This window comes from Lissotriton vulgaris, chromosome 8 (assembly GCF_964263255.1).
Source record: "Lissotriton vulgaris chromosome 8, aLisVul1.2, whole genome shotgun sequence".
NCBI classification, from domain to species: Eukaryota; Metazoa; Chordata; class Amphibia; order Caudata; family Salamandridae; genus Lissotriton; species Lissotriton vulgaris.
Window position 1 is genome coordinate 935147940 of NC_141696.1, and position 14663 is coordinate 935162602.

A 14663-nucleotide genomic window follows, 5' to 3' on the forward strand; every position below is an offset into this window, starting at 1 on the left:
GGCCCTCTGCCCCACCTGCTAGCCTTCAAAAACACTCATATCCCAAACATTGGTTAACAACGCCTCTCCTCACCCGCTCTCACAGACCCCTTTGAACCTCGAATACCTACTCCGCCCGACATCTCTGACCTCTGGAATGCCTACCTTAACAATACCCTGCCTAAAGATCTTATCCCCTCTAACTCCAATATTCCTGTCATCTTGGGGACTAGCAGAATCCCTGAGTCTCCTAGCTCCCCCAGATCCACCACAACTCACCAGCATTCAACTTCTCCCCGCCCCATCACCAACCCAAAAACACCTTTCCTGCATGCTCGTGAACTGCCGCTCGGCTGTCTAACATGCGACCGAAATCTCAGAAACCATTATTAACGAAGATACCGACTTTGCCTTCCTCACTGAAACCTGGCTCAAAGACCACTCTACACCCATCATTGACCTTCTGCCCCCCACCCCCCTGGATACTCTATTCTCAGAAAAGACAGACCTGAAATAGTAGGGGTGGTCTAGCAATCATTTTTAAAGAAAAACTACAACTCTCGCCAATTATTAACACTGACTACACAACCTTTGAATGCTTAGGAGCTGAACTTAAAATGAACCCCCCCTCCCATTACACATTCATAACATCTACCACCCTCCTGGTGAACCCCTTCCCTTTGTCGAAGAACTATCGGCCTCTTAACTAAATCGCTATTTCCAACTCCAAAAATCTTTTCCTAGGAGATCTTAACCTTCACTGGAATGAACATGATGACCCTGCAATCAACCTTCTCAATAACCTTCTTGAGATCAGCGACCCCAAGCAACTTTGCCACTCCCTACCCACGCCAAAGGAGCTATTCTAGACGCCATCATCTCCACCCCTGATCTGATATCCTTATTCAACATCAGCCCTATCGACTTGTCTGACCACCATCTTATTCTGTTTACTATCTCCATTCCAGCCCCACCTGCCCTCATAAAAAACAATAAAACTACAATGGTGACCAGAAATCTTAAGCAAATCCCCCATGGTGCACTGGAACGTAAACTCCAATCCCAACTCAGCCTCACCCCCCCTTCAAATGCAAATGATCTCACTGAGCACTTTAACAAAACTGTCTCTGTGTCTCTGAGGTTTTAGACCAACTTGCCTCTCTGAAAATTAAAATGCTAAAAAATGATCTCTCTAAATCATGGTTCACTCTAGACCTTAATAAAAAAAGATGCTCACTGAGACTGGCTGAAAAAACATGGAGACAACAACCTTCCCCATCCCATCTTGCTCTCCTTAGAATTGCAAGATCCTCTTAAGAAAAACACACATCTGTACGGAAAAAGCATAATTTTTTCGTCTACAACTCGCTCATGCCAAAAACAGACCTAGAGAACGGTTCAACATTATTAGAAATCAAACCTCCCCTGCACCCCTTAACCCGATGGCCTCCACTAACAAATGTGAAGAAATTGCCAACTTTTTCAATGAAAAAATCGCAAAAATTGACCGTACTTTCCTCAACACTTAACCCTCGCTCACCCCTCAACCTCCCTTGGACTTCACACCTTTTTCAACCCTCCCCTTGAAAACACCCCTTACTCCCTCACTCCTCCTCCCATTGCATTCCCCCACGAACCCCTTCCCACTATCCTACCGCTCGAAAACAACGCCTCTTGGCATAATTTCCACTCCGTCTCCGAACAGGAAGTCTTCAACATCCTAGCCGAACTCAAACCATCCTCCCACACTAAAGACCCTCTCCCTCCTGCACTCGTCCAAGATCTCAAACACATCATTGTCCCCTACTGGACCAACATCATTAATACCTTACTCTCAACAGGGAATGTTCATATCTCCCTTCAACTCAATCAAATCACTCCCATCCCCAAAAATCCCAAGGCTGACTCTAATGACCCTAACAATCTCCGCCCTATCTCCAACCTTCCCCTCCTCTCCAAAGCCCTCGAAAAGTATGCCCTACTCCAACTGGACAAACACAGTGCGTCATTCAACCTTCTAGACCCCCTTCAATCTGGCTTCCGCAAAGGTTTCAGCACTGAAACTGCACTGCTAAACATAGTCGACGATATTTACTTAGCCCCGGCCAAGGGCGAGACCTACCTTCTCATCCTTCTTGACATCACCACTGCATTTGACACAGTTTACCACCCAACCTTACTTAATACACTTAAAGATCACTTCGGCCGGAGTGGCACTGTCCTTAAATGGTACACCTCCTATAAACAACATCGAACCCTTGAAATTAAAATTCAAAACTGCCTCTCTAGCCCACCTTCTGTCTCCCTAGGTATCCCTCAAGGATCCATCCTCTCTCCTGCCCTTTTCAACCTCTTTATGGAACCCCTTACCCTTATTCTCAAACAAGAAAACATAAACTATCACCTGTACGCTGATGACACCCAACTGTACTGTAAAATAAAATTCATGCCAATATCCTGCACCTTAACACTGCACTAACCAAAATCCAAACATGGTTCCACATCAGCCATCTTAAATTCAAGTCTAACAAAACTGAGATCATCCTCTTCTCTCCCAAAAACAACCCCCTCCCCATTCAAACATGGATCGCTGACCTTAATGCCCTAAACTGCTCTCTCTCCCTCGCCGAATCTGTCAAATCACTCGGCATCACCATCAACAATAAACTCACACTAAATTCCCATGTAAAGAACTCAGTAAAAAAGTGCACTTTTCACACTCCGGCATCTTTAAAAAATCAAACCATTTATTCCAGCTGAAGACTTCAAATTAATTATAGATTCTCTTGTCCTATCCAAAATCGGCTACGGATAAGCCCTTCTCTCTGGTACTCCCAAAATCCACCTTGTCCCCATCAAATCCGTCCTCAACCTTGCAGCCAGACTAACAACAGACTGTAAACATTTTGACTGCATCTCCCCTGCCCTCAATACCCTCAAATGGCTCCCCATTGAAGGCAGATCGTCCTATAAAATTGCCTGTATCACACACAAAGCCCTCTATCAGAAGACTCCAACCAACCTAGCATCTAAACTCAAAAAAGCTGGCTGTGCCCGAACACTGAGAAGAACCAACACTCTTCTTCTCATTCCCCCGTACTAAAAAAAAAAACACCTAGAAATCCTGCTCCTACTCTGGCAAGGCCCCAACCATCTGGAACGCTGTAATGGCCGGATTTTCCGCTTAGATGGGATCAGCCCCCAGGGGCCCCTATGACCCAGCCAAAACATACTCACCTTCCCTCCTTAGAACGTATTCACAATGGATAGATATACAGATATATACAGGTCACACCTAAGGATGGGGAATAGCAATACACATGCATAGATTTTCTACAATATCTTATTCACATCAGTTGGTCTCGCGGTCACCCCGACCCAGACCGGTCTACCCTAGGGCAGATATGACACACAATCCGGTGCGTCTACACATGGGCCTGCAGAACCCAATGCTCCCTTTTCCAAACGATCCACAATCCGGTAGATCTACACGCCAGTGTCCCCCCTGACGCTCTCACTTATGCAAGCCACAATCCTGTGGGTATACACGTTGGTAATCCCCCCCAACGTTCTCACTAACGCTGCATATCAACGACGACCACATTCCTATGAACAGTTATCGGGACAATGTCTCAGTTATCTACTTGGGATAAAACTATAATAATGACTTTTAGTACGGTTCCCAAATTATATGATGTACCTCCTATTCTTGGCATCAAAGGTCCACTCACTCCCTCTTTGTTCGATCACTATTTACCTGATCGGGATTTCACATCCGTTCATATAAACAACTTTCGACTAGGAGATCCATTTACCAAGATTGAACAGAAACACAAGGCACACGTTAGTTCTAAAAGAACTAGGGTATTTATTAACAATAAACACATATTACATTACTATGCAACATAATTTCTGTAAAGAAAAGGTAAAGATTAGAATGCGCGCTAATTGGGAAAAGGGCAGAGGTCACCTTATTAATATGAAGTCTGGGCTCGGCAGTCATCTAGGTTCCCTTCTCGTCTCTGTGTCCTGGCTTGCCTCGCAGTCACACCCCAGCCGTCACAAGTACACGTCTGCACCGCTAGGCTCAACCTCGTCTGCTTCCCTCCAGACCACCGGAACCTCGCTGGTTATTAGCTACCGTCTCTCTCTCTCTGTGCCAGTGCGCTCCGCGCTAAGTCTCCTTCAGTCTTTCTCAGAGAGTTTCGGTCTTAAATCTTTCTCGGACTTCAAAGATGGCGACTGTCCACCATGAAATAAATAATGGCAGAGATGCTAACGGCTAGATGCCGCCTACGGACTAACTGACAACTGACTAACACCTTCGCTAATATCAAAGCCCGTTCCTTCATGGAAAGCTACGGCCAGCAACCTGCCGCCCACCAAATTCTTGTACCTCCCAGTACCAAGGACACGTTCCCAGCCGGCCGGCCTGAAGTTGTGTCTTCGGAGTGGAGAAAAATACATTCCTTCGATAAGGGCCAGCCTGAGCCGGTTCTCTCCAAGCGAACAACAGCTTGAAACTAAAACACTACACTTCACCTAGAAGGCCTCTCGAGCTACCAGGCAGAAAGCAAAATGGAGTCTGTCTCGTTTAAGGCCTACAGGGCCCGCAATATGCGTAATTCCATGGAAAATATCCTAACACGTTAGCAAGTGGGCAAATCATGATTAGTACTTATGTATCTATCCCCTAACTTAAATTCATAAGTCCTACATTAAGGAAAGTGACACGAAAATGCTCTAATATATGGAAGGCAGGGGTCCTGTCTATAGTCCTAATCCCTATGCTATGGGGGTGGTAGGCTGGAGTCACTCTCCATCATTCTTCCCCTTAAAAGAGCCAGAAAAGGGCAGCCATTACATTACACCCCTTGGGCCCGATTCACAGAATGAACTTACTACTTTTGGCATTCACAGAATGCACTTACTACTTTTGGTATTCACAGAATGAACTTACTCATTTCGGTATTCACAGAAGTTAGGACTACTAACTTTAGGACTCCTAAATGCCTTCTGTGAATACCAAAAGTCTTAAAATTAGGATTTTTCTCAATTTAGTAGTAGTAAAGTTAGGACTCCTAACTTTAGGACTCCTAAATGCCTTCTGTGAATACCGAAAGTCCTAAAATTACGATTTTTCTCAATTTAGTAGTAGTAAAGTTAGGACTACTAACTTTAGGACGCCTAAATGCCTTCTGTGAATACCGAAAGTCTTAAAATTATGATTTTTCGCAATTTAATAGTAGTAAAGTTAGGACTACTAACTTTAGGATGCCTAAATGCCTTCTGTGAATTCCGAAAGTCTTAAAATTAGGATTTTTCTCAATTTAGTAGTAGTAAAGTTAGGAGTCCTAACTTTACTACTACTAAATTGAGAAAAATCCTAATTTTAAGACTTTCAGTATTCACAGAAGGCATTTAGGAGTCCTAAAGTTAGTAGTCCTAACTTTACTACTACTAAATTGAGAAAAATCATAATTTTAGGACTTTCGGTATTCACAGAAGGCATTTAGGAGTCCTAAAGTTAGGAGTCCTAACTTTACTACTACTAAATTGAGAAAAATCCTAATTTTAAGACTTTCGGTATTCACAGAAGGCATTTAGGAGTCCTAAAGTTAGTAGTCCTAACTTCTGTGAATACCGAAATGAGTAAGTTCATTCTGTGAATACCAAAAGTAGTAAGTGCATTCTGTGAATGCCAAAAGTAGTAAGTTCATTCTGTGAATCGGGCCCTTTGACTCCAGTCTATTAACCGCAAACTAAATAGAACTAACATCAGTAGAAGAATAATAGGAAACAAAATTAACTGATCTATGTCTCTTACTAAGTCTAAAAAATTGGAGCAGGGAAGGGATGCACTGAATAAAGCAACAAATAGCTATCAGAACACAAATAGCAACGATAACTCCCCCTAAAATCTGTCGTAAAGAATGCAAGTCAGGTAACCAATTAAAGAGCCAGTCAAAGAAACCCTGATCTATGTGTTGTCTAATTTCTGCAGTCAAGTCGTGGAGTTTGTCAATATGGGATTGGATTGATTTAGAATGGTCAGACAAATTAAAACAACATAGGCCCTCAAAATCAGAACATTCATGTCCATGTTTTAACAAAAGATAATCAATAGCAGCGCGATTCTGTAAAATAGCTCTACGTTCGCCTTGGGCGTCTAATAAAAGGTCAGATAAGACAGTAGAGGTTTGGTTGATGGACTTAACCATCCAGCAGGCCATCTTGCCGATTGTTTTGGCATTATAAACGGCCAATGCAGGCACTCCAATGATAGAAAAAGCTAAACCAAGATATTCTGATTTAGAATAAAGGTGGACAGAGGAATCACAGTCCTCATGCAATGACATTGAATCACGTACAATACGGGAATGTGAATTAGGATGTGAGGAAAACATTAATAAACTCAATCTAGTGATGGCACATGGGCCACCAGAAATATTTGCAGGAATATAGGGCCAAGATGAATTTCCGCATGAAAAGAGCCATCCAGCTGGCAATAACATTGAACGATAATAACTAGGGGCAACTAATAAACGTTGACATGTCATATTATTTTTCACAGAAAGACATGAATTCGGAAGTCTCTTTAAACACAGTAATCGTTGATGAGCTGAAAAAGAAGTCGCAGCCTGTAGCTTCAGCTTAATACATTCGGTGATAGCTTTAGGATCACACGTCATTATAAAACATAGGTCTCCAGGGGTAATATTAAAAGTAGTAATTCGGGAATGAATAGGGATATCGAGGTCTGGAAGAGCAGTACATGATGGACAAAACTCGTGGGCCGCGAAGTCGCCCAGAATAACATTTGGTCGGGCATTCGAGATATTAAAAATATGTCGCAAAGTCTCAGTAGATGCAGGGACGGCAACCAGAAAGGTCGCTAAAATGTCAGTGACAGACTTCATTGGGGTAAGACAGAAATGTGGAGAGTTCGTCACCCACTTCGCGAGTGTAATCCAAAAGTTAGATGAAGAGCTCCACACAGACCGTGGAGCTCGGATTATTCCATCAACCGGCGTCGGTGGATCCTCTCCTCTCCCGGCGTAGCAGGCCAAAAGGAGTCCAACGCCGACACATCCTGCAGCAGCAGTCCAGAGAATGATCTGAAAGAATACAAACACAGGCCTTAATCATTCTCGTAAATAACATTTATCAGCTGGGACAGCTTCCCAGCCATCTTTCCCTGGCTTCATCACCAAAACGGTGTTGTCATGACCGGTCGCAATAATATCAGCCTGTTCAGGAGGATTTTTAGGCGATTGCACCCATATCTTAGCTCCAGGAAGATCAGATGATCCGAAGCCTTTTTGTCCTCGCACAGTTAGCAACGTTGGGGCAGAGCCTTTTTTGATCTCACCACTGAAGACAGGCATAATCAGTAATTGAGCAACGCGGTCAGACTTTTTAATCATTAAATCAGTCTCACTGCTATTAAGCAGGAGAACCTTAAGCTCTCCCTGATAGTCACTGTCAATTACTCCTCCGAGCAATTGTATGCCTTTCAGGGCCAGGCCAGATCTAGGGGCAATTAATCCAAAACTACCGGCAGGTATACAGACACCAATGCCAGTTTCAACAATGATTCGATCTTTTCCTGGTAATTTTGCATCATTTAAAGCATGCAAGTTGAGGCCTGCGGAACCTGGGGTCGCTCTACATGAAGCTAAAGCACCGGGGGTAATTTCCCAATACATGATAGTGTTTGATAAAGAATTAGGCTTTACATCAACATTTGGAGGAAACAAACGCATCAAAGGGGATTCAGCATGTAACAAAGGGCGATTATTCAGAATTAATAAAGCTTGAAACAATACATCCCTCCAGTTGCTGTATCGGTCATCAGTCAATTTGCGCAACTGTTCTTTCAACAAACCATTCATTCTCTCAATCAGTCCTGAAGCTTGTGGGTAATACGGAATATGAAACACCCAATCAATATTATTTTCCGCACAGAATTCCTGCACCAACCTTCCACGAAAGTGGGATGCGTTATCTGATTGAATTTGGAATGGGACACCATAGTACAAAATAAGCAGCTCCAGGGTTTTAATGGTATTCACTTGGGTAGCGTTCTTGCAAGGGAAAGCGACCAAAAGGCCACTATAAGTGTCAACAACTGTACAAATATATTGACAATTTCTGCTCATAGGGAGCGGACCGATATAGTCAATCTGCCAAATTTGAGCGGGCAATTTACCTCGATGCAAGTGGCCTCGAACAATTTGAGGCACCTCCTTTTTTCTAGAATGCTGACAAATGGGACAATGTAAAATGACATCTTTTATCAAAGAAAAAGGAATATGAATTCCTCTATCGGCAGCCCACCTGCTAGTGGCTTTCTCTCCAAAATGTCCTGCTTTCTGGTGGGCCCACTTCGCCAATCCCGCCAAATCAGAATCTTGCATGTCCACCACTGCCTCAGCAATTTTAGATTTTTCATCTGCAATGTTATGGAAGAATTTATCAAGGGAGTCAATTGGAGTGTGAGCATCCACGCGAAAGATTGTTACAGTACTCTGCAGGAGCAACTCCCAAATTTCGCGCCATAATTCCTTTCCCCACAATTCTTTTGAATGCAATTCCCAATTATGAGAATGCCATGTTGGTAACCATACCGCCAGTCCATTCGCAGTGGACCAGGAATCAGTGAAAATATGACATGTGCCAGGCAATTCCTGTTTCAAAACTTGGTAAACAGCATAGAGTTCAGCATACTGACTACTCTTACCATCTCCAGTCGTACTCAATAATTTCTGCGTGATCGGGTTATACGAAACAGCTTTCCAATGTCTTTTGTCACCAATGAACTTCGCTGAACCATCCGTAAACCACACATGTTTTCTATCCTCCACGGACAGATCATCAAATGATTTACCCCACTTAACGGGAGACTCCTGCACCACGGGTACCGAACAATCGCTTTCAGTCTCATTGGAGGGCGCCTGCGCCACTCGCTCATGTAAAACCGCCACACCTTTCAGACCCACACGTGCCCTGTCCTGAATGTACCATTTCCATTTAATCACACTCGCCTCCTGAGCATGTCCAATTCGATGGGACTTCGGTGAACTCAAAACCCACTGCATAATGGGAATTTCAGGCCTCAAAATCACAGCATGGCCTAGGGTCAGTTGCTCGGTATCCACCAGAGCCCAATAACAAGCAAGCAATTGTTTCTCAAAGGGTGAGTAACGCTCACCAGCCTCAGGTAACTTTTTGGTCCAAAAACCCAATGGCACTTTTTGTCTGCCCTGCTTTTGCCACAGGCTCCAATTGGCATACAGACCTTCCACGGACACATTCAGATCCACATCACCTTCACTCACAGGCCACAAATCCAAGGCATACTGAATAGCTTCTTTAGCCAAATTAAAAGCATTCTGTTGAGACTCACCCCATTCAAACGCATTCTTTTTACGAGTGACTCGATATAATGGAGCCAGAATCTGACTCAGATGGGGAATATGCTGACGCCAAAAGCCAAACAAGCCAATGAAACATTGAGCCTCTTTCCTGTTCCTAGGAACTGCAAAATCAAGTATTTTTCGCTTCACCTGTGGGATCACTTCTCTGTGACCTTCATGCCAATTAATTCCTAAAAATTTCACATTTTGGGACGGAGTTTGTAATTTGTCAGGATTAATTTCCCAACCTTTCGCTCGCAAACAGTCAAGGATCTGATCTAAATGGGACTGTACCTGGTCTTGCGTTTCACCTTGAATCAAAATGTCGTCAATATAATGACAGACCTGAACTCGTGGATTCGTGGGCACTTCAGACAAATGTTCTGCCACCAGCCGGTGACAGATTGTAGGACTGTGTACATAGCCTTGAGGAAGACTCCGGAACGTCATTTGACGTCCATTCCATGTAAAACTGAACTGTTCCTGACATTCGGGGGCAATCGGAATTGAAAAGAAAGCATTAGCAATATCAATAGAAGCATACCACGTACCTGGATGCTTTTGAATTCTCTGAATTAGCGTGACAATGTCTGGTACTGCAACAGTCAATTTAGGTGTATGTTTATTCAATTCTCGATAATCAACAGTCATGCGCCAAGAATCGTCACTTTTGCGCACGGGCCAAACGGGATTATTCCAAGCAGACGTGACCGGAGTTATGACTCCCGCGTCAACCAAATCCTGAATTGTAGCAGTAATTTCTTCATGACCACCTGGGATACGATATTGCTTTTGAGAAATTACCTTCGTAGCCACAGGAATTTTAATAGGTGGCATTCGCAAACGGCCAACCCGTACGGGTCTGGTCGAAATGTACTGTCTAGTTCCAAATTGATAACAACCATCATCCAAATGCAAAGTCATTCCTTTTAAAATGTCAATTCCAATTATATAGTCCAAAAGTGGTACAACTAACACAGAGTATTCTCTACGAGGAATCCTACCAATTTTAATTTCAAGTGCAGTTTGAACTGCGGGTGTTTCTTTACCACCCAAACCGGTAATCGTGAAAGACTGTCCATTAAATTTCTTTGATTTACCATGAATTAAAGTGGCCTCCGCCCCAGTATCAACTAATGCTCGGGCCCTTTGGATATTACGATGTTTCCAAAAAATCTCAATATCTACATAGGGTCTGTTGTCTCTGTGAGCCCACTTGTGTACCGGAGCTTGACCTATTTCCTAGTCATTTTTCCTGCGTTCCGTCAACCAAGACAAATCAGGGTAAATGCTCTCAGTTTTCTTTGGTATCAAAATATCTTGTTCATATCCGTCCCCAGTACGAAACGGATTATTGTCATGTTCAAAAAATTGTGAATTGCGGTCAGAAAGTCTGTTACGATCTTCTCTTTTTCTCATGTCAGGGGAATAACTCCTTTCCTCTCTTTGTCGGTTGGAAACACGATCATCTCTCCCCCTCTCACGATCATCCTCTCTCCCCCTCCCGCCATTACGATGAGGGGATCCATCACGTTCATAACGCCGATCATCACGGCGATCAGAATTCACACGTCGCCTCTCATCACCACTGTCATCCGAACCACGGCCATACTCATTCTTACGCACACGACGGGCACCCTCCTTTCGATCCAAACCACGCTTACGAAACATATCCCATAAGCGATTATTAGGCTTACCATCAATGTCCTCCCTTTTGACACCATCAGCAACGAGAGCAAGAAACATGTCACGTCTAGAGAACTTATAGTCCCCACCAGTACGACCCTCAGGTCGAGATTGTCTCTCAGGTTTAAACCACTCACCCAGCTCACCAAGCTGACGAACAGACTCAAGCACAGCAGACAAAGGATTGCCAGTCTGATTGATCAACAAAGTCATCATGACCTGCTTATAAGCAACAGGCGAAGAACGGATAATGCGATTGCGCAGAGAAGATGTTAAAAGACCATCCAGCAATCTATCAGCAGTACTAAGAAAGATAGCTGTTTTCATGACTTCCTCTTTTAAACGTTGCGACGCATCGCGCAAAGTGTACCATGGTTTCTCATCAGTGGGCCAATCAGATTCAGTCGGATATTTATGATTACAGCCGTCAGACGCAAGCTGGAGCAAAGTAATTTGACCAGCACCATTATAGTTTCGAAAATGATCTTGAATCGTAGAATCCGAACTCAAAGAGCAAAACCGTAAGCAATCAACAGCATCGAGCATAATTCCGGCAGTGCCAAGTTCATTAAGGCGCACCATCCAGGTAAGCAAGGCCTCACCAGGCCGTTTTCGAAATCGTTGTAAAATGTCACTAACCTCCTGCTGAGTAAAATCTTCAATACAGTCTAAAGCTATACCAGCCGGATTACCAGGGGCTTGTTGTAATTTACGTCGAAACACAGGGTGAGCAGAAACCTCAGGAAGAGCTTCCGAGGAAGCCCGCATCTTAGATTTAACAGAACAATTGGGGCAAAATACGTCATCCGAACGGGAAGAACGAGCACGGTCGCTGTGAGGACCTGTATCAGTACATGAAGCAGATTTACAATCACGTCCGGAGCGAGAAGACTCGCGCTTGTCACCCTCCTCCGCCGAGGAGTCAGAAGTATGTGAATCCCAGATATTACCATCCCACTCATCGGGATTCCAATCCATTCCGGCTTTTGCTACAACCATACGCACTTTGCGTGTAGATACACGACCACGACGATGTTTATACTTATATCGTGCAATACGGACCGCAGCTCTTTCAGCAATGGTCTGATATGTTTCAAGTTTGTCGGCAAGCAATTTATTTTGACAACGCAAAAGAGTATGCGCATTTTGCAACTCAACACACTGTCCTTCCATGTCCTTAAACTGCTTTTGTAGCTGAACAAACCTCTCATGCAGTATTCTGTAGGCATTAAGAACAATCCAACCTCTGCGTCCTAAAATAGGAAGCTCATCACCCTTCACTACCGGCGCTTTCTGTAAGCACGACACCACATCGGCAGGCTCCGCCTGCTCCAAGCAAGAAGACCAATTTTCACTCAAACCAGTAGAATCAGCCCACTCACGGGCGTAAGGCGTACACTCCCAGCCGGGAATCTGAATCGGTAACTTGAAAACCGACGGTGATTTTTTCGCAAACATATTGACACAAAAAAAGTTATATACACAATTATAAACAAAATTTTATACGTACGAGCCGAGCGCAAACCAACAAGATTAAAACAACACAATGCACACAGGCTTCGTAAACAGTTCGTGACGCCAGATGTAATGGCCGGATTTTCCGCTTAGATGGGATCAGCCCCCAGGGGCCCCTATGACCCAGCCAAAACGTACTCACCTTCCCTCCTTAGAACGTATTCACAATGGATAGATATACAGATATATACAGGTCGCACCTAAGGATGGGGAATAGCAATACACATGCATAGATTTTCTACAATATCTTATTCACATCAGTTGGTCTCGCGGTCACCCCGACCCAGACAGGTCTACCCTAGGGCAGATATGACACACAATCCGGTGCGTCTACACAAGGGCCTGCAGAACCCAATGCTCCCTTTTCCAAACGATCCACAATCCGGTAGATCTACACGCCAGTGTCCCCCCTGACGCTCTCACTTATGCAAGCCACAATCCTGTGGGTATACACGTTGGTAATCCCCCCCAACGTTCTCACTAACGCCGCATATCAACGACGACCACATTCCTATGAACAGTTATCGGGACAATGTCTCAGTTATCTACTTGGGATAAAACTATAATAATGACTTTTAGTACGGTTCCCAAATTAGATGATGTACCTCCTATTCTTGGCATCAAAGGTCCACTCACTCCCTCTTTGTTCGATCACTATTTACCTGATCGGGATTTCACATCCGTTCATATAAACAACTTCGACTAGGAGATCCATTTACCAAGATTGAACAGGAACACAAGGCACACGTTAGTTCTATAAGAACTAGGGTATTTATTAACAATAAACACATATTACATTACTATGCAACATAATTTCTGTAAAGAAAAGGTAAAGATTAGAATGCGCGCTAATTGGGAAAAGGGCAGAGGTCACCTTATTAATATGAAGTCTGGGCTCGGCAGTCATCTAGGTTCCCTTCTCGTCTCTGTGTCCTGGCTCGCCTCGCAGTCACACCCCAGCCGTCACAAGTACACGTCTGCACCGCTAGGCTCAACCTCGTCTGCTTCCCTCCAGACCACCGGAACCTCGCTGGTTATTAGCTACCGTCTCTCTCTCTCTGTGCCAGTGCGCTCCGCGCTAAGTCTCCTTCAGTCTTTCTCAGAGAGTTTCGGTCTTAAATCGTTCTCGGACTTCAAAGATGGCGACTGTCCGCCATGAAATAATTAATGGCAGAGATGCTAACGGCTAGATGCCGCCTACGGACTAACTGACAACTGACTAACACCTTCGCTAATATCAAAGCCCGTTCCTTCATGGAAAGCTACGGCCAGCAACCTGCCGCCCACCAAATTCTTGTACCTCCCCGTACCAAGGACACGTTCCCAGCCGGCCGGCCTGAAGTTGTGTCTTCGGAGTGGAGAAAAATACATTCCTTCGATAAGGGCCAGCCTGAGCCGGTTCTCTCCAAGCGAACAACAGCTTGAAACTAAAACACTACACTTCACCTAGAAGGCCTCTCGAGCTACCAGGCAGAAAGCAAAATGGAGTCTGTCTCGTTTAAGGCCTACAGGGCCCGCAATATGCGTAATTCCATGGAAAATATCCTAACACGTTAGCAAGTGGGCAAATCATGATTAGTACTTATGTATCTATCCCCTAACTTAAATTCATAAGCCCTACATTAAGGAAAGTGACACGAAAATGCTCTAATATATGGAAGGCAGGGGTCCTGTCTATAGTCCTAATCCCTATGCTATGGGGGTGATAGGCTGGAGTCACTCTCCATCATTCTTCCCCTTAAAAGAGCCAGAAAAGGGCAGCCATTACAAACGCCCTCCCCAAAGACATTCAATTCAATCCCTCCTATGCCAGCTTCAAAAGAAAGCTTAAAATTCACTTTCTCAGTAAATCCCTGATCTCCTTTCTGACTAATTTCCCTCCTCCTTCTGCCTAACCCCCACATTCACTCACCCCCTCCTGACACCCTCCTCACCCCCCTCACCCTCATTAGACCCTCCCACACCATACTATGTCCTCCTTGGCATACTGTAATATTATTATTTATAACAGGATTCTGGTTCTTTCAATTGGTTTTCTGTTTATCTTATATGTACTCTGCTTAC